The 18,962-nt window shown below is 42.2% G+C and overlaps 1 long non-coding RNA gene across 2 annotated transcripts in view; it reads left to right on the top strand.

The window, feature by feature from the left end:
- The window catches only part of LOC135094074 (uncharacterized), a 70,483-nt gene that overhangs the window by 35,846 nt on the left and 15,675 nt on the right, over window positions 1-18,962 (top strand). The window contains exon 3 of one of the 2 annotated variants that reach the window (XR_010263579.1): window positions 14,549-14,664. This is a non-coding gene — a long non-coding RNA (uncharacterized LOC135094074). Of the gene's footprint in view, window positions 1-14,545; window positions 14,665-18,962 lie in introns of both variants that reach the window. The other variant, XR_010263578.1, reaches the window with a different exon arrangement.

Raw genomic sequence — 18,962 nt, 5'->3', positions numbered from 1 at the left:
AGCTCTTGCTTCCACCCAGTTTAAAATAACGGTATGGGTGGAACCCCACAATACATGTGAAGCATACTCCATGCATGGACGGATAAGGTCCCTGTACAGAGTTAGCAGCTGTGGGGGGGATGGCGGAGACGACTCAGAACCCCTAACTTCATAGAAACTCTTTAGAGAGAGAAGAGAGGTAAAGTTTCCAGTTTAAATTATATATAAAGTACAGACCGAGGATGTTCAATGTAGAAGAGGGGAACAGTTGAGTGTCATTGAAGAAGAGGGGATAGTTGTCTGGAAGGTTGTGTCGAGTTCATAGATGAAGGAATTGAGTTTTTGAGATACTGAACTGCGTTTTATCGTTTTTTTTTTTTCTGCCCCAATCTGCGTTGCATTGTTCTGCATATTTTGATTACATCTAATGACGTACTAGGAATGAGATACTTGAAGCAAACCAACATCATATTATGTCGCAGGAGCAAGCGAGAGAAATTAGAGGATGAACTCTGCTGTGTCTTGATCTTTGGTTAGAAATGCTTTTAGATGTAAGAAAGAGATGATGAAAACAATGACACTCTACATCTAATGCTACTCCTAATATTAATTTGCTAATATGCAAGGGTTGACATATCTGTCATGATAATACCTTTTTTTTTATATATGTAGGAGAGACACCGGCCAAGGGCAACAAAAAAAAAAAAACCTGAATAAGGTCCAAAGCGGTAGTCAAAAATAGAAGGATGTCTTGAAACCTCTCTCTTGAAGGAATTCAAGTCATATTAAGTAGAAATACAGAAGCAGACAGAGAGTTCCAGAGTTTACCAGAGAAAGGGATGAATGGTTGAGAGTACTGGTTAATTCATGCATTAGAGAGGTGGACAGAACAGGGGTGAGAGAAAGAAGAAAGTCTTGTGCAGCGATGCCACAGGAGGAAGAGAGGCATGCAGTTAGCAAGATCAGAAGAGCAGTTAGCATGAAAATAGCGGTAGAAAATAGCAAGCGATGCAACATTGTGGTGGTGAGAAAGAGGCTGAAGACAGTCAGTTAAAGGAGAGAACTTAATGAGACGAAAAGCTTTTGATTCCACCCTGTCTAGAAGAGCGGTATGAGTGAACCCCCCCAGACATGTGTTGCATACTCCATACCTGGACGGATAAGGCCCTTGTACGGAGTTAGCAACTGGAAGGGCGAGAAAAACTGGTGGAGACGTCTCAGAATACCTAATTTCATAGAAGCTGTTTTAGCTAGAAATGAGATGTAACGTTTCCAGTTTAGGTTATAAGTAAAGGACAGACCGAGGATGTTCAGTGTAGAAGAAGGGGACAGTAGAGTGTCATTGAAGAAGAGGGGATACTTGTCTGGAACATAAGAACATAAGAAATAAGGGAAGCTGCAAGAAGCCACCAACCTTACACGTGGCAGTCCCTGTATGAAATATACCTACCTATTTCCACCTATCATCCCCATCCAAAAACCCGTCTGATCTTCTCTTAAGGCTTCCTAATCTCCCAGCACTAACAAAATGATTACGGAGTCCGTTCCATTCATCTACCACTGTATTTGAGAACCAATTTCTTTCTATCTCTTTCTTAAACCTAAATTTTTCAGGATTGAACTCGTTATTTCTTGTTCTAAATGACCGCTGCCCACCACTCCCTCTCGAGGCCTTGTCCCTTACCAACCCATCCTCAGTGATCCGTGTTCACCCATGCATTCATTCATCTAGTCTCTTATTTCATATTAATTTGTTATTACCTCAAAGTTTATCCCCATTCCCCTTCATTCGCCTTTCCTGTCCATATTTTGCCGAGCGTAACTCACTCATTTAACTGGCCTCATCCTCACTAATTACCCTTTGCTTATTAAAATATTTGTCGTTTGCTGAGCTCATCTTGTTCAGTAAAGGTATACTTATTTTATTATTATCGTTCGTTCTTTTCTTGTGCAGTATCCAAGTAGTCATGCATTATCCAGCAGGCGCCCTGAACAATAGTCTCCAGTTGTCTGTTTTTCTCGTGTAATCTCATTCGCATACACAGCTTCATTGTCAGCAACATTCCCCTGAGCCACAAGAACACGTGTCTTATGCCCACATATCAGCCCCCCCCCCCACCTCCTCACCTCCTTTCGTCCGTGACACTCTCACTTCCTGATGTGTCAGTTCGCGTCTACATGTCCTTTAGAGGCTATCTGTTCTCCCTTCATCTTACTCTGGTTTTTACCTCCACTTTCCGTCTACCTCATCGTCCACAGGAGAAAAAACAAAATAGGAAGAGCAGAGCAGAATCACGTGGCTTTAAGATTTGTTCGTTGTATTTCAAGATCATATCTGTCATCGTAAGGGTCTCGTGGAAGCAGACCAGCACTCCGGCATCTGGGAGAGGAATGTGGACTTTTATTTATGTATCAAGTAACATTAATGTGTCTCCGAACCACAGTTTCTCTACCCAGGTAGTTTTAGAAACAAGCCTCGGTATTTCTGCGTCACCGTCTATTGTATGTTACTTTTCTTATAAAGAAGGTTGTCCATGCGAAGAAAAAAAAAAAAAAAACATCAGTCTAAATCTGGCAAATTCCTTGCAAGTGCAAAGTCAGCAGACCGCGGAAGGACACATCCGTTACTCCGCGCGTTTCCTCCACTCGGTCGCTGCGAGGGATTACGGCCGAACTCAAGATCTCGGTGATTATGCTCCCCAGCACGCCTTACCGGGCCGCTGTCAAGACCCCTTCCTGTCACTTGGCATGACTTCATCACAGGTATGAGGATGTGAGTTACTTGATGATCTTGAACCAAGAGTCGCATCTCCTTGCTCCCCAAAGTGCAGTGTATTGTTTCCTGTGCATGGGTCGCCTCGAGCCCCGCCATGTCTATAAGCTTGACAGACAGACGTGTTCAGGAAGAATACTTGCTTGTTTCGAGGAAGCATAAAAACTTGTATTCCATGATGCTTAAGGGTACTTCGCTATAAAAAGAATAATAAAATAAATAAAGAGGCACACGTCAACGATGTTCATTTACAAGGGATTTATTTTCGTAACAAGCACTGAAACTACCCACCAACGAGAATTTCCCTTTCCTATAATGCAGCAACAGCTAGATCTCTCAGCCCAGCATCCTCATTACTTTATATCCTCTTCAAGTAAGACCCAAGACCCAAGTTTCCCCTTCCCTCCAAATCGTGTCTCCCCCTCGAAAACTCTCTCCATCCACCCACTCTCCCTCTCTCTGCCGGACGTGATCTGAGCAGGAAACATGACCTCTGCATTAGACAAGTGTCACTTTTCCTCGTGTCCGCACACCAAGAGTGTCCTGGCGACTCTCGTGCGGAATACCAAACGAAGCCACTAATGTCTTCCTCTCTCTGCCAGTCAGCGCGGCGAGGGACGAGAGGCGGAGCATCGGGGCGGCGGGAGTAGGGATTGGGGGCGTAGTAGATACTCCCCACCCTCCCGGCTTCCTCTCCCCGTCAGCCCAACACCCATCAAGGCAGCAGCTTCATATTACGAAATTAAGTCATTAATTTTCTTCTCATTATAGCGACCACTTTTTGCGACTCGTTCTTTAGGCATGTGTACTGCGTGTTGGATGATTTTTTTTTTTTTTTTTAACATCTGCCGGGTGAAAGGTGTTGCCAACCTTCTTTTCCTATCTCCGCTTTTGCTCTTTGACCTCAACCATCCCTTCTCCATCTGCAGGTGTCATGTACTATACTGGTCTCACCGTGTATGGGGACAGGCTGTGCTGTGTTGTATGTACATCTGCAACCTATATTCCTTGTCATTTTTTTTCTCACCCGACTAGATAACATGACATCCGTACCCTCGCTCCCACACTCCTCCTCCTCTTCCTCCTTCTCCTTCTCCTTCTCCTTCTCCTTTTCCTCCACCTCCTCCTCTTCCTTCTCCTCCACCCTTCTTTTTTCTCTGCTTTCTTCCTGTCCTTGTCTTCCTTTCATTACCATCCCGACTTATTTTATTTCCCATCACTCTTGTGTCGCCTTTCCTTCTCCTTTTATCATCCTCTTATCGCTGTCCATTTTTTTCCTTCTTTTATCACATCACCTTACCTCTTCCTGTTTTTTTTTTTTTTTCCCTTTATCGTGTTCACCGCAGTCTTCCATTCCTGTACTTTTCCTCCTCCTCCTCCTCCTCCTCCTCCTCCTCCTCCTCCTCCTCCTCCTCCTATCTTTAGGTAACCTTTATTTTTGGTTTGCTTTCTCATTTTAAATCCCCATTTTTCCCATCTTTTGTTGTATGCATCGCGTGAATTGGTGGTTTTGTGTCATCCTCATCATCCTCTTTCCTGCCTCTCGTTTTCTGGAACTTGTTTCTGGTCTCCTCCCTGCCCTGCTCATTTCCCATCCTAAGCCCTTGATCTGCTCTCCTCCGCATCGCCTCTCTCCTCACTCAGTCACCCCGCTGGTGTTGATCCCTATACATCTCTCGTTCTCCTTTTCTTCCTCCTTGTTCTTATCGCTGTTTGTAATCTCCCTCTCATTTCTGTGTATATCTTCTTTCGTCTCCTTACCTTTATGTTGACAACTCCTTTACATCCTTCCTGGTGTATTTTTAACTCGTTCTCCGTCTTCTCAAATTTCTCCCCATCCTTTGTGTTCCCTGAATCCGCTCCACGCCCCTCTCCAGACACGTGACGTGATCCTTCACATGTTTATGTGCCCAATATTTGTACCCCCGCAACCTCCCCAGACATGACCTTCCCAGCACTGAAGGCCACAAGTCCCCCCGCAACTCCCCAAGACACGTGACCCTCCCTACGCTGTTCGTATGCGCCACATGTCAAAGCCGCCTCCACGTCCCTCTCCTACACACATGCCCCCACGTGACTAAACCTGTCTGCTGCTCACCACGCCATCTGTTTACCTTAGTTTATTTTCCCAGGCACCCGTCAGATATTTGTCTTCTGCTCCCTTTTCTCGCACCTGGCTTACTTCTACCTCCTTAGCACTTCACTCTGTGAGGTTTTTTGAAGCCTCTCTCTCTCTCTCTCTCTCTCTCTCTCTCTCTCTCTCTCTCTCTCTCTCTCTCTCTCTCTCTCTCTCTCTCTCTCTCTCTCTTACAAGACTAATTTCTCACCTAACTATCTCTAGCCTAAGTTTAATAGTTTTTTTTTTTTCTTTGAGAGACCGTTCATCAAAGTGTTAGTTAATGCAATGGGGAGGCATTATTGTCACTTCTCACTTTCCTGCCAGCTATTCATCAACAGGGATGCCAACACGCTAGCCTGTCTTCTCTTATGGCTGACAGCTCAACAAACAGACCACTTTTTCTGTCTAGCCCTGCCCTTTTCCTCCTCTTCCTCCTCCTCCTCCTCCTCCTCCTCCTCCTCCTCCTCCTCCTCCTCCTCCTCCTCCTCCCTCTACGTACAGTTACTACAGTTTCTGACACGTGTGCCCCTATTCCTCTCTCACTCCCTGTGCGTACTTCTTCACCCTATCCATCTCCCTTTACACACACACACACACACACATCACACACACACACACACACCACCAGGCGCAGTGCGCGGCCGACTCGCAATCGAGAGGGACTGGGTTCGAATCCTGGGGCCTATCAGAAGTCTTAGGGCGGACTTGTTCGCTGTGTAGCCCCAGCTCACCTGCAGTGATTAGGTACCTGATGTAAGTCGGGAGTTGTGACCCGCTGCTTAGGTAGGAGAAACAAACTCTCAAAAGAAAAATACACACGGGGTGGCCTGATGAATAATCTACTAGGTTGACCGGCGCCATCTGGCAGCCATAATATGAAACTGTAAAATACTTAGGATTAATTGTAAATGATTAAGATACGTTAGGATTAATGTATACTTGAGATGTAGTATGTATGTTAGTATTTAAGTTTATATGTAACATGTGGATCTTCAACTGTAAAACTGCAAGATTAATAAAACACACACACACACACACACACACACACACACACACACACACACACACACACACACACACACACACACACACACACACACACACACACACACACACACACACACACACACACACGCACAAACACGTCCTTTATCTCAGGAGTTGCACTCGCTGCCGGCAATAGGTAAATACATAATAGTGGTTTGAGACTTCCTGGAGTTGAACGGCTTGCACGCCACCACACTGGGCGGGGGAAGCTGTTTGTTAGTTTGTTTAGTTTGTTAAGTTTCTTTTGACTTTTTTTACTTTGTCAGGTGAAGACTGATGAAGTTTTATTTATCCCCTATGATCGAAAAAGAAAAAAATCTTACCTGGCACCATTGTTATAACTCCTGTTCACTATGAACACTTATATAAGCCTTTTTTTTTTTTATTTGACTCTTCAGACCTAAGGAAAACTTCACCCTGCAACCTCATTATTATTTTTTTTCCTTATCAGTAAAGACTTTGATATAGACTTTGCTATTTAATTTACTCTTAAGACCGAAAACTCTCACCATGCAGCTTCATTATTTCTTTTCTTCTACCAAATGAAAACTAATGGATATTTTCGTATTTATTTTGCTAATTTAGAGCGAAGCTCATCATGTTACTTAATTATTACTTTATTCTCAGATCAGTAATTGAATCAGCGTTAGTTAAAGATAATCTAGGATTAAGTTACAATAAAATTATGCAATCTATTCATGTGTAATCTTGAATTTCGTTTTCCCTGTTATAAGTAAGGACTTAACGCATCATAGCAGCTGCCAAAAAAGGGAGAAAGAAAATAAAGGAAAAAAAGATTTTCATGTTAATCCTTGGCATAATCTTAACATTCATTCTTTTCTTTACGTGATTTATTGTAAGACGAGGCTTGGAACACCAAGTCACTAGTGAAAGAAAAGTGAGAGAAAAAAGAAATTTGTACTCATCCTAACATAATCTTTATGCCCAATGTTGCATAATTTTCCCGTCAGTGGATACGAGTATATTCACTAATGAATAATTTAATTTAGCACACACACACACACACACACACACACACACACACACACACACACACACACACACACACACACACACACACACACACACACACACACACACACACACACACACACACACACACACACACACACACACACACACACACACACACACACACACACACACATTTGAATGTGGAGGCTAGCGTTTTTCTATGGTGTTACTCCAAAGGATCTATTTATCTCGAAACTCGAGACAAGGTTGCCTCCAAGCGAGGGTTGGGTGTCGGCGGCCGGCGTAGCGATGTCCCCCGATACCACCTCAATCGGAACAGCTGCAGTTTTTTGACATCTTTCCTTCGTGTTACGAGTCCTCAGCGTTTTTTTTCGTTAACATATTAGAGTCCGCACATAATTATGCAACTTATCTACCTGGTGGCACATGCTTGCTTGTGTTTGCGGAAAAAAAACAAAAAACATCGTGGTCACTAAGTAGCCAAGATCCTCATACCTAACCCTCTCAAAGCAACACATGAATATTCACGCGTGGCGGTGAGGGAGCAGCTGTCCTGAGTCGTCCGGCAAGTGCTGGATTCAAAACCAGGTAGTAAGAATGTGAAAATAATGTTTGTAATTACTATCACGTGCACTGTTACCTACCTAGCGTACATATCTGACGATGTACACACCTGAGACCAGGCGTCAATTTCCATAACTGGCACAGAGGCCAGCCAAGAAGAAAGAAAAAAAAAAAGGTGGGGGGAATAATAGCTTTGGGAATGCAACGAGACACAAGGACAATGTTAGGTTGTGTGGTGTGGTGAGGCTGGAGGCCGCCTGGCAGCTGTGCGTCTGTCACACACACACACACACACACACACACACACACACACACACACACACACACACACACACACACACACACACACACACACACACACACACACACACACACACACACGCTTCATCACATTATAATTTCAATCTGGAGAAAAGAAAAAAAAAAAAAAAAGCGTAAGTACATATATTGGTCAATACACATATTGTAATTATAGCAACAATTACATCCCTTACAGTTCACAACGTATATAGTGCTTCAACATCGAAACCTATAGAACAATGTTGTGTCTTCATCTTACGCATTCGGGGTCTATTGAACAATCCTGGGTACTTTGCCGTCCGTTTTCCACACCGCTCTACCAGTGACGAAAGTACAGTTCTTCTCACAACAACAGGCTTCCCTCTGCCTCTCGGCCTAACCAGAGGGATAAAGCGCCCCTCTACTCTGCCAGGTCATAGGGACAGAGGTCAACCTCGGAGGCCCCTTGAGTCAGCACAATTATTCATCTCGCCTATGTCTTATCTCCCCGTTAATGCTGTCTCGACACCTTCGGATGTAAACATCGGGCATCAGTACCATCCTACACCATCGCCTCACTCTACTTCCCATCTTCACTACTACAATTAACTATTTCCTTCCTTTATATGTCCTTACGCCTTCTGCGATTACGCCTTCTGGCGGTAACACTCTCCCTGTTGGGCGTTCACGCCCAAATCTTACACGAACACGTGACTAATTCAATAATTTAAGAATAATGCCAATATCATCAAGCTTTTGGGATGAAGTAATTCTTACATTCTCTATTACAACTATATATGTATGTTAGGCCTACATTAGGTCTCACCAAGCATTGACTTAATTCTCGCTCAGGCCTTCCAAGAAACAGAGTTTGTTTACTGGTCGCATAAACACCTTGTGTGCAGTTCTTACTTTAACTTGACGTACAAGACCATCCTCTCCAGGCTCCACTTGCACCACTCTGCCGAGCCTCCACTGGCTGCGGGGAAGCACTTCTTTGTTATAATAACCAAGTCTCCTTTCTTGAAGTTTCTCAGGCTTGGGCAACCATCGCGAATGTTGCTGGGTACAGCCATCTATGCCGCATACCTTAGACGGGGACTTGCATTCCTTGACAGTATGATTGCGACCCAGACATGTATAAAAGACTTGTGCCCTATTAGCCGCCGTCCTGCGTTCTGCTATATTCATGGCGCGAAACTTCCGGCAAGCGCACAGTGGGTGTGTATTTTTACAAAGGACACATTTATTTATTCTTTATTCCTTGTGTCTTGACCTCCATGTGACTCAGTAATTGACTCAGCTATTGCAAGCCCAATGGCTCTTCTCTTCCAGGGTGTCTCATTTCCTCTATTAGTATCAGAGGCTTGTTTATCAGTACCCTTTACGTGTTTTCTTCCTCCTTCACTGCTCACTTGACTGCGTCCTGCATTTTTATTAATCCTCGTTTCATAATCATCCAGTAGATTTAGAAGCCATGTAATGCTGGGCCTCGATATTTTGTTCCGCTCTCTTATGTATTTATGGAACTCATCATCATAAAAACTCACGGAGTTTCCCAGTGAAGCGATCTGATATCATTAACATGCTCCTATAACTGTCTTAAGTCTGATAGACGTCCAGCAATTTTCAGGTCAGTGGTGCAGTTCCATAATTGTTGTACAAGTTTCTGTATCATCTGGACGTCGTTATCTTTTATTTGGGGTCCCTTCAGAATCTCCCTCACTGCTTCATCAATGTGTTCCTCACTGTCTCCTAGTCTGCGTGTCAGCATGATCATGGATTCCTGATAGTCTTCCTCGGGACCCATGTTGACATAACCCATCAAGGAATCTTTCAGTGAGCCTGTACCTGCACTTATTAGCATGTTTAGTTTAGTTGAGGGATCCACTGCGGCTTTATTCACATACTGGTGAAAGTGCTTCATGACCAGACTAAATTCTCTCTTTGATATACCCGTAAATGTGGGTAAGGGCAGTATGGGTCTTTCGATGGTAGTTATTATTTTTTGCAGGCTCTTTGTCCACACGTTTGCGAGCACCAGATGTCAATGTCTCATGCACAGAATCAGATGTCCCTGGCGGATGTCCCTGGCGATTTTGCCCTCGTATCATTCTTGGGAGGTTCGGGTGAGTCTTCCTCCCCCTGGTGAAGACATGTCGTGTGTTCATATGATGTCATGTATCGCGGATGAGCTAAGCATTTTGCAGGTCACTTTACGCTGGCGTCTCTGTCACCTACACCTGTATTCGTGGCGTCACTATCTGACCTTGATTCCTTTGTTATATATAAGTTGTCAACAGCAAGTGATATGTAACGAGTGTTCTGTTTGCGTACCACTCGTGCATCAAGACTGAGGGCGTCTTACTGTATAACACGTGTGCTGTTCAGGGTGTTTTAGCAGTGTTTTAACTGTGCGACCTATGCACCAGCATTCAGGCTGTTTTATTGTGCGACCTATGCACCAGCATTCAGGGTGTTTTACCAGTGTTTTAACTGTGCAACCTATGCACCAGCATTCAGGGTGTTTTAACTGTGCAACCTATGCACCAGCATTCAGGGTGTTTTAACTGTGCAACCTATGCACCAGCATTCAGGGTGTTTTAACTGTGCAACCTATGCACCAGCATTCAGGGTGTTTTAACTGTACAACCTATGCACCAGCATTTAGGGTGTTTTATTGTGCAACCTATGAACCAGCATTCAGGGTGTTTTATTGTGCGACCTATGCACCAGCATTCAGGGTGTTTTATTTTTATTTATTATGTCTTAAATGTTGATTCATTAACTCTCCAATCAAGTAGCCTCGTCAGCTCATCAAGTCTGTCTCTTAGTAAACCTTGACAATAATCTTGTTCAACAATCATGTGTCACTTTGCCCAAATTATTATAAATGCGTGTAGGGACAGAGGTCAACCTCGGAGGCCCCTTGAGTCAGCACAATTATTCATCTCCCCTATGTCTTATCTCCCCGTTAATGCTGTCTCGACACCTTCGGATGTAAACATCGGGCCTCAATACCATCCTGCATCATCGCCTCACTCTACTTCCCATCTTCACTACTACAGTTAACTATTTCCTTTCTTTATATGTCCATACGCCTTCTGTGATTACGCCTTGTGACGGTAACAAGTATGTTGTCCAAAGCCCATCGTAATCAGTGCGTTCATTTCCAATTACGCAACAATAAGCGCACAGCTGCTCACACGTTCTTGGATATCTTGAAGAAAATTGACTACTTTCCTCCAGAAAGACAGCCTGATAACTTGTTGACAACATGAGGGACAGCATTCAACACGAGTTATTTGGCCGTGGTTTATCTGAGGTGATTAATCAATGTAGTGTGGTCAGGTTCTTATTGAAAATTTTAACACATAACGAGTGAGTAGATAAATGTCTTCTTTCTTGCTGTCTCATAAACCGCCACTACTCATCATTCTTGTCGTTATCCAGTCACTGATTTGTATTTCTTTATCTTGCGACATGTAATTATCGTTTCCTGACACACTGGTCTCTTAGAATACAAGTCCCAACGCCGCAGCACATCTGCAGGGAGAGCTGAAACAGGTGAGGCTGGAGGGCTGAATCCTCCTTCATTGACCTGCTGCCTGACTCGTAGTAAGAAACAAAACCCGATTTTCTACCGTATATTCCTTGTAATTTTTCCATTCTTGTCTTTCTCTACTGCACCTTCTTAAAATATGCAAGGAGAATAAAGTGTGAGCTATATCTACATTTCAGTTTTTGTCATGTATATTCTTTGCAATTATAAAATTTCAGTTATTGCCTTAGTACCTTTCCTTTTAATATTATACCCCCTCTTTTTTTTTTTCTTTTTTTTTTTTTTTAGTCTGGTTCACCTCCTTCAAGCAAATCCCAATTTATCCTGTGATTCTGTCCTCTTCTCTTCTACATGACCAAAATGTTGTCCAGTCTTGACACTGACCGTGTGCCCTTGAACTCTCCTTCTTGCTGTTAAGGGTTTATCATGCTCTCCATCCACAATAACGAGTACCTTCTATGCTACCTGGAGTGAAGAGTCCCTTTTTATTTCATGGAGTTTCGTCCGTTTTGTTTTTAAATAAACTTTTTTTTATGTTCAAGGTCCAAAATAATGAGTACTAGTCATGTATGCTATTTGTAGTTTGAATCACTACTGTCTTTCATGTTCTGTTTTGATGCTCTAATGATCGTTAGTAGCTTGCAGCACACCTCACTGCACCACACGATCTGGCTGATGCGAAAACATTAAAAATAATCAATCAGTGAATCACTTCCAACTCAAACAACACACACGACACACGCATACACGACACACAACACGCGCACAGCCCCTCGTCTCGGCTCCTTATAATTAGTGTTGTTGTGATGTATATTGATCGTAGACTTTTGTATAGAGAAGGATTCAGGTCTCCTTTCTGTAGCTCTTTTCAACTGATGTTCCTTTGGGTTCACTGCCTGGGGGACAGAGTGCTGCTTCTCGTGATGATGTAATGATGACGGCGTGTTGTCCGGATTTACGTCCTCAAACTAGATGGACAGAGAGAGAGAGAGAGAGAGAGAGAGAGAGAGAGAGAGAGAGAGAGAGAGAGAGAGAGAGAGAGAGACTGAATGACTGACTGATCAGAAATAAATTTTGGAACAGAGCGTAATTAGCAGTGTTCAGGTAATCACAGGGAAGGAGTGGCGGTGTTCCTCGGGGACGAGTGATGGCCTCGCATTACCGTGCCGGCATCAGTGCAATTTCCACAGGTCTTGCCACACGTAACTTTAGGCCTGGCCGGAGATGAAACTTTCGGCTAACTTCTTGTGCTGTAATCATGGTGGATGTCGCGATGGATGCTACGCCTAAGTAAGGCCTGAACAGTCCTTAATTTGTTGTCTAAGTGTTGATTGTACTTCACTTTTCTTTAGACCAGCCATTAAGATTATTTGAGTGCCGTAATAGATGGCCTTGGCTTGTCGTCGCTGCGTTTCTTGTGGGTTTTATCCTTCAGAGCTTCCAGTGCGTCTTTGGCATGGCTGCTTGTGTCTGTGATGTGAGTGGTGGTGGTGACGGTGGTGGTGTTGGTGGTGTCACTGTGAATCGGTTTTGTTGATCGATGACTTTGTCAGTTGTTGTTCATGTTCACCATAAACGCCACCACCACCACCACTATAACAACAACAACAACAACAACAACAACAACAACAACAACAACAACAACAACAACAACAACAACTACTACTACTACTACTACTACTACTACTACTACTACTACTACTACTACTACTACTGCTACTGCCGCCTCCGCCGCCACTGCTGCTGTTGCTGCTGCTGCTGCTGCTCCTGCGTTTTGTGTCAGTAATTACACAACGAGCGTGCCATAAAGCTTGCCACTATCATCATCATTATTCAGATTAACAAGATGCTTTTTTTTTCACGAACTCTCGGAAAGAAAAAAAGATAGGAAACTGATAGGCTAGCGGCTAGTATGATATTTTTGTCTTGCGGTATCAGATTGTTGTTGAAACCTATACGAAGCAAAACTTCGTGGGAATTTTACCAGTAATCAGATATTTTCAAATCAGAAAAAATAAAAGACAAAAAAAAGAAATAACAATAATAAGTAGGATGAAATAGATGATAACCAAGATTTGATCAGTCCTTCACTCATTCCTCCAGTTCATTTCATCATTACATAACTGATTCTTGTTGGTAAATCGTGTAATATTTAAGATCAACCTTCCTCACCAGAACATTTTAGGATGGAATGATATAACTAGATCATTTGAAATTGATAGGAGTTGGAGTTACCTTGTCTGACTCTTAATGACTTTGTAGCAGACTGCCAACATTAGGCAGGAAGCGCACAACAGACTCCAATGAGATAAGTTACAATTAAGGAAGTAAAAAAGGTAAAACAAAATGGGTTGCAGCTAGGGAGTTAAGTTGTCAAAGGAAATAGTTTATGATACCTTGGTTATGAATGCGTTACGTAGAGGGACAAGCTGCACGTTACCCCAGCATTAAATTCACCTTGACTCGTGTGTTTTAATTGAGTGTTTATGCCATTTCATTCGTTGCGCTTGTTGCTCTTTATCGTATCAAAGGTTTACTAGAGGCTAAAGTAACATTGCGACGAGAAATATATTTATAGATCTAAAATCTTAAGTATTGCTCTGTCTCCATATCTTGAATGACTCTTAAATTGGTTTAATTCAGTCTGGAAAGATACACTAAACGCAATGCTTTTAATCTCTGCCAGCGATAAGAGCTAGTGCTGAGTGTTCAGGATGGTGTCTGAAGGTGTACAATTAGAGTGTTTTGTGTAGCACAGATAAGGCTCTTGTAATGCACCAAGACGATAGTGTTTAAAAGAATAGTATACGTTTCATTAAAGATTTTCAGTTCCATAATGTTGAAGAAAAACAGCAAATTTCAACAGTTTTTAGAGCTTTGGAATCTCACGTCAGTCAAGCAGGTTATAATGAGGGTGTTCCAGGGTATATCAGCAAGATAAGGGTAATTTTCTAGAAAAATACCAGTTAGCGTAAAATGGGAAACTCCTTGGTTGACCTCAAACTACCAGATGCATCACCGCCGACACGCCCTCGGCTCTTCTCATTACGTACAGTGAGCCACACACAGGAGGCTACAAACGAAAATCCCATCATTACTACATTCTGTCTTTCTTTTTCCCTCAAAGTTGGAACCCTATCACCTGTTGGAGGTCCATGGATGGAGAGAGAGGGTGGAGGGGGGTTAAATATCAGAATTGCATCGCTGAGTAGACTTTTTTTTTCAGTAGCCTGCATGAGTGCACCGCGTGGTACCACCTCAGTGATTAGTGAGGAGAGGAGCCCAACAAAACTTTCAGCGTCACCTGCCACCCGTCACCCTCCACCTGTGCCGCCAAGCTGCTTAGTAAGTTATATCCTTCACAAGTCTCCATCGGTTATACTTGCCAGATTCACTTGGAAGAAGTTATTTGGCTGTCCGTCGCCTCTGCATTGTTCTTCTCTAATTTAAGCGTGAGTGATGTCTTTCATTGTGCGGGGACGACAAATGATAAGGGTGGTGGTGAGGAAATGTAAGCGATATATATATATATATATATATATATATATATATATATATATATATATATATATATATATATATATATATATATATATATATATATATATATATATATATATATATATATATATATATATATACCTTTCTTTGCATTGAGAGGATCAAAATTAGGACAGGTTTTAACATCATGAGGGACAGATGGGCGTGTCCCTGTTTGTCTGGGAGCGTTCATCGGCTTGGCTTCTCAGCAGTGACGCGGCGAGGCGGACGGTTGATGACTGTTGAGTGAGTGTTCAGATGCTCGCTAACCATAATCGTTCGTGCTACAGAGCATTTAACGGGAGGACACCATCACGCCTTACCGAATTCTAGGCGCGTTTACAACTTGGTCCATGTGATTACTAGATACTTTGTGAAGCTGGAACCTCCAGCTGGACCACAGCGCACACGGAACTTTGGTCTTATTGGAGATCTTAGCAGTCCAGATTGCTGAGGGACTGTTGTCTAGAGAATTCCTTACTTGCTTTCAAATAAATCATAAAAGTCATGCTACATATTAGCAGTCTTGTCCCTGTCATTCTTACATACCGGCATTCTATTACTTTTTTTTTTTCATTCTCACATACAGTACTTGTACTTTTGTCTTGCCATTTTTACTACATATGAGTATTTCAGTTTTGGTCATTCTTACTCGTTTTCTTGTCTCGGTTACTGGTATTATATTTTCTTGCCGTTTTTATCCTATAACTGTCTTATTTTTTTCTTTGTCATTCTTACTCGGCTTCTTGTCTGTTACCTTACTAGTATTCTTTTATGTTCTTGCCATTCTAGATCTTATCATTCTTATGGGGAGTCGTGTATGTATTCGTAAAAGCTGGTTGCGGGTCTTACGTGTATACCTAATGCACACAGTACGTAGGGAATGAAATAAGTGCGGCTGTATCCTGTCATACATCTCTCTCTCTCTCTCTCTCTCTCTCTCTCTCTCTCTCTCTCTCTCTCTCCTGCTTATAAAATTTCATAAGGAAATAGATAAGAAAAAACAAATAGTTTACATATTAAAATACTGAGATAGTTTATTCAGTTTTTACATTTTTGTCCAAGTGTGGCAGGTTATGTCTGTTTTATGTCCTAAAATTGTGGGTGTTGTTGAGGAATGAGTTACGTACTCGAATGTCCTTAAACTTAGCGATTCAGTGTGTGTGTGTGTGTGTGTGTGTGTGTGTGTGTGTGTGTGTGTGTGTGTTGAGATAGAAGCAATATTTGTGCAACTACTAATCGTGCTTATATTCACAACCTTGTAACGTTGTTTTTATTGGCTGTGGGCAAGTCAGTAAATAATCATCATTCTGCGAGGCTGTTTGGTCTCAGCCGAAGGCCGAGAGGTGGCGTCTTGGTGCTTATTTGCTGAACTAGTATGTTTATTAAGATTTACCTGTTTCTTCAAATATAAGTAGCTGATTTGTATTACACCTTTCATATGTATCCTCACACACTACTGGGAATGCACCTGTTTTCCCCCATTCTATTTGGACAGTAGTTGTTTTAGAATACATCTATTACACACATTCTCGTATCTACGTAGCTAGTGGTGCATTTCAACACAAACGGGAGGATATAAGTGTCTAGATGGATTTAAATTCAACTCATTCTTGGAAAACCATCAGTCTTCTTGGATGTGTTTGATAATTGCCAGTTGCTTGGTGAAATTCTCTCTGGTGAAACAATTGTAAAGTCACTGGGTTATGAACTGAGCTTCAAGTTTACAGCTACGTGGCCCTTTCAAGTGGAAGGGTATGTTGGTGTAGTGAAGTTTATATTTTAACAGGTATGTGCTGGATTTGATTTGTCATGACTATAATTATCTATAAATTAACCTCCTCAGTGTATAATTCTTGTAAGTCCGGCATCTCTGACAAGGAGCAGCCTCAGCTAGGTGATGTTCCTCGTTATTTCTACAGTTCCTAATTATTTGTAGTTCTGGGAAAATACAAGAGTGGAATATAGTATTCATGATACATAGATAGGCACTATTTCGTTTTAAAAAGTGAAGGCATGTCTTTCATCAGGAGTTTTGTTTTAAAGATACAGAGAAGAGGAAAAGGAGGAAGGTAAGGAGGAGAAGCAGGAGGGCGAGGAGGATGAGGATGCTCGTAACTAACTCCACGCACGTTTTCGTTGGCTGAGATTTCAATGAGTGGGGGGAAAAAGGGAAATAATTGCACGTCTCAGTTCACTGCACACACACACACACACACACACACACACACACACACACACACACACACACACACACACACACACACACACACACACACACACACACACACACACACACACACACACACACACACACACACACACACACACATGGCATTCCTCCTCAAATGGCCTTGGGATGCGGAAATACACAACTTAGATAACCTAGTTTTGCGTCGTGAGCAGAAGCCAGAAATCTGGTGGAGAGCTGGCCAGACGTCTAGAAGCATGGTTCTGTAAGGCATGATACTTAACTTTCTGTAACTGGGAGAGAAGAAAGTGAAGAAGGATGAGGAGGAGAACGTGGCAAGAGCATAGAAATGTATGATAGAAAAAGGACTTGTCTATTTTCTTCTTTCTTCCTATTCTCTACATAATTATCTTCATTGTCGTGTAAGTCTTCTTTACGGTGACGTTGTGGTTTTCCTGAAATGTGATAGTGAAGAGTAGGGCAGTTTCTAAAAAATGCACTTACAGATAGTAATCGACAGGAAAAAAATATTGATTTATTAAGTTGGTGTGTCAAGTACACAAGAAAAATAAGCAATAGCCTGCAGTCACATTAGCACACCAGTGAATGACGTTCAAATACGGCATTATCATATATTTAAAAAATATGTCTTACAAGAGATACATTTTTTACATATAGCTTTTTTGCCTCTGCTAGACTTCCTTTTTTTGTTTTTATAGAAAAATGTATGTTGGAGTGAAGCAAGGTCTGTATTATGAAGATGTGTGTCCAGGAATATTGTACAGATGATAACCAAGGTGTCAGCTGAGTGATCGTGTTCGCCTTCAGGTGACCTCGGAATACATGTTCAGACCCTACTACTGTGAGATCATTTTTCGCGCATCACAGGGCACTTGAAAATTATCTACATGATATTTGATGTTTATTGCTACAATATTAAAGGAGATCGCTTCCGTAAGAAAATCCCAATAAATATGTCTTGTGCCAGACGCACCCTGCCTTTAACACTGAAGAAAGCTTAACTACGTAAGAAAATTATATGAAGTCTACAAGGGATTTTATGTCGTGGTGAACAGAGTTATGCAAAAGTTATGCTGCGTAAGTGAATGAGGTGCTTGGAAATCCTATCTGTCGACTGCGTGGATAAGATGCAAGAAGTAATGAGATAATCAAATGGCGACGCGACAGTTTAGATATTAGAATCAGTGTGGATCGTCAGACGCGGCGAGGAATAAATTATTACCTAAACTTTTTTATCGTTAGTAAAATATTCTTGAATGGTAAGCGGCGGTCACTTAACGTGTCAATAGTAAACTGGAAGGAAGGGAGGATGTAAATCAAAAGAATAATAAAAAAAATATCTTGACTTTAGAAACATGTAAGGGAGAAAGAAAACAAGAAAATGCGTGTAACTTTTGGTATATTTATAGTTTCAATATTCTCTCTCTCTCTCTCTCTCTCTCTCTCTCTCTCTCTCTCTCTCTCTCTCTCTCTCTCTCTCTCTCTCTCTCTCTCTCTCTCTCTCTCTCTGCACAGTATCCCGTGTTAGAAGGATGAGGTGGAATACGTGGATACTAATCTGTCGCTTATATCCTGTCAATTTAAAATCTTTGTGGCTGTTAAGGTTCTGTGCCGTTTGATTCTGTAGTCAACCTTTCAACCTGACTTGTTTGTAACTCTGCTACAACTCAATGGTCTACTTGACAAAAACTACTTCCATTTTCCTCTTTCCCTCCTGCGCACTGCCTTTCCCCAAGTCCATTGCACACGCTTCACCAACTACAAGCGGTAATGATGGCTTCTCTCACGTCGCAAGTTGGTGGTGATCAGCATTTTTTGCTCTTGAGTTGTCAGTTTGCTCGACTGAAATGTAACTAGAAGATTGATGGTACTCATGTGTGTCGGAGAGAAG

Source organism: Scylla paramamosain, chromosome 44 (genome assembly GCF_035594125.1).
Source record: "Scylla paramamosain isolate STU-SP2022 chromosome 44, ASM3559412v1, whole genome shotgun sequence".
NCBI lineage: Eukaryota > Metazoa > Arthropoda > Malacostraca > Decapoda > Portunidae > Scylla > Scylla paramamosain.
The sequence above is the reverse complement of the archived record's forward strand: the minus strand, read 5'-3'. Positions and strand labels throughout refer to the sequence as shown.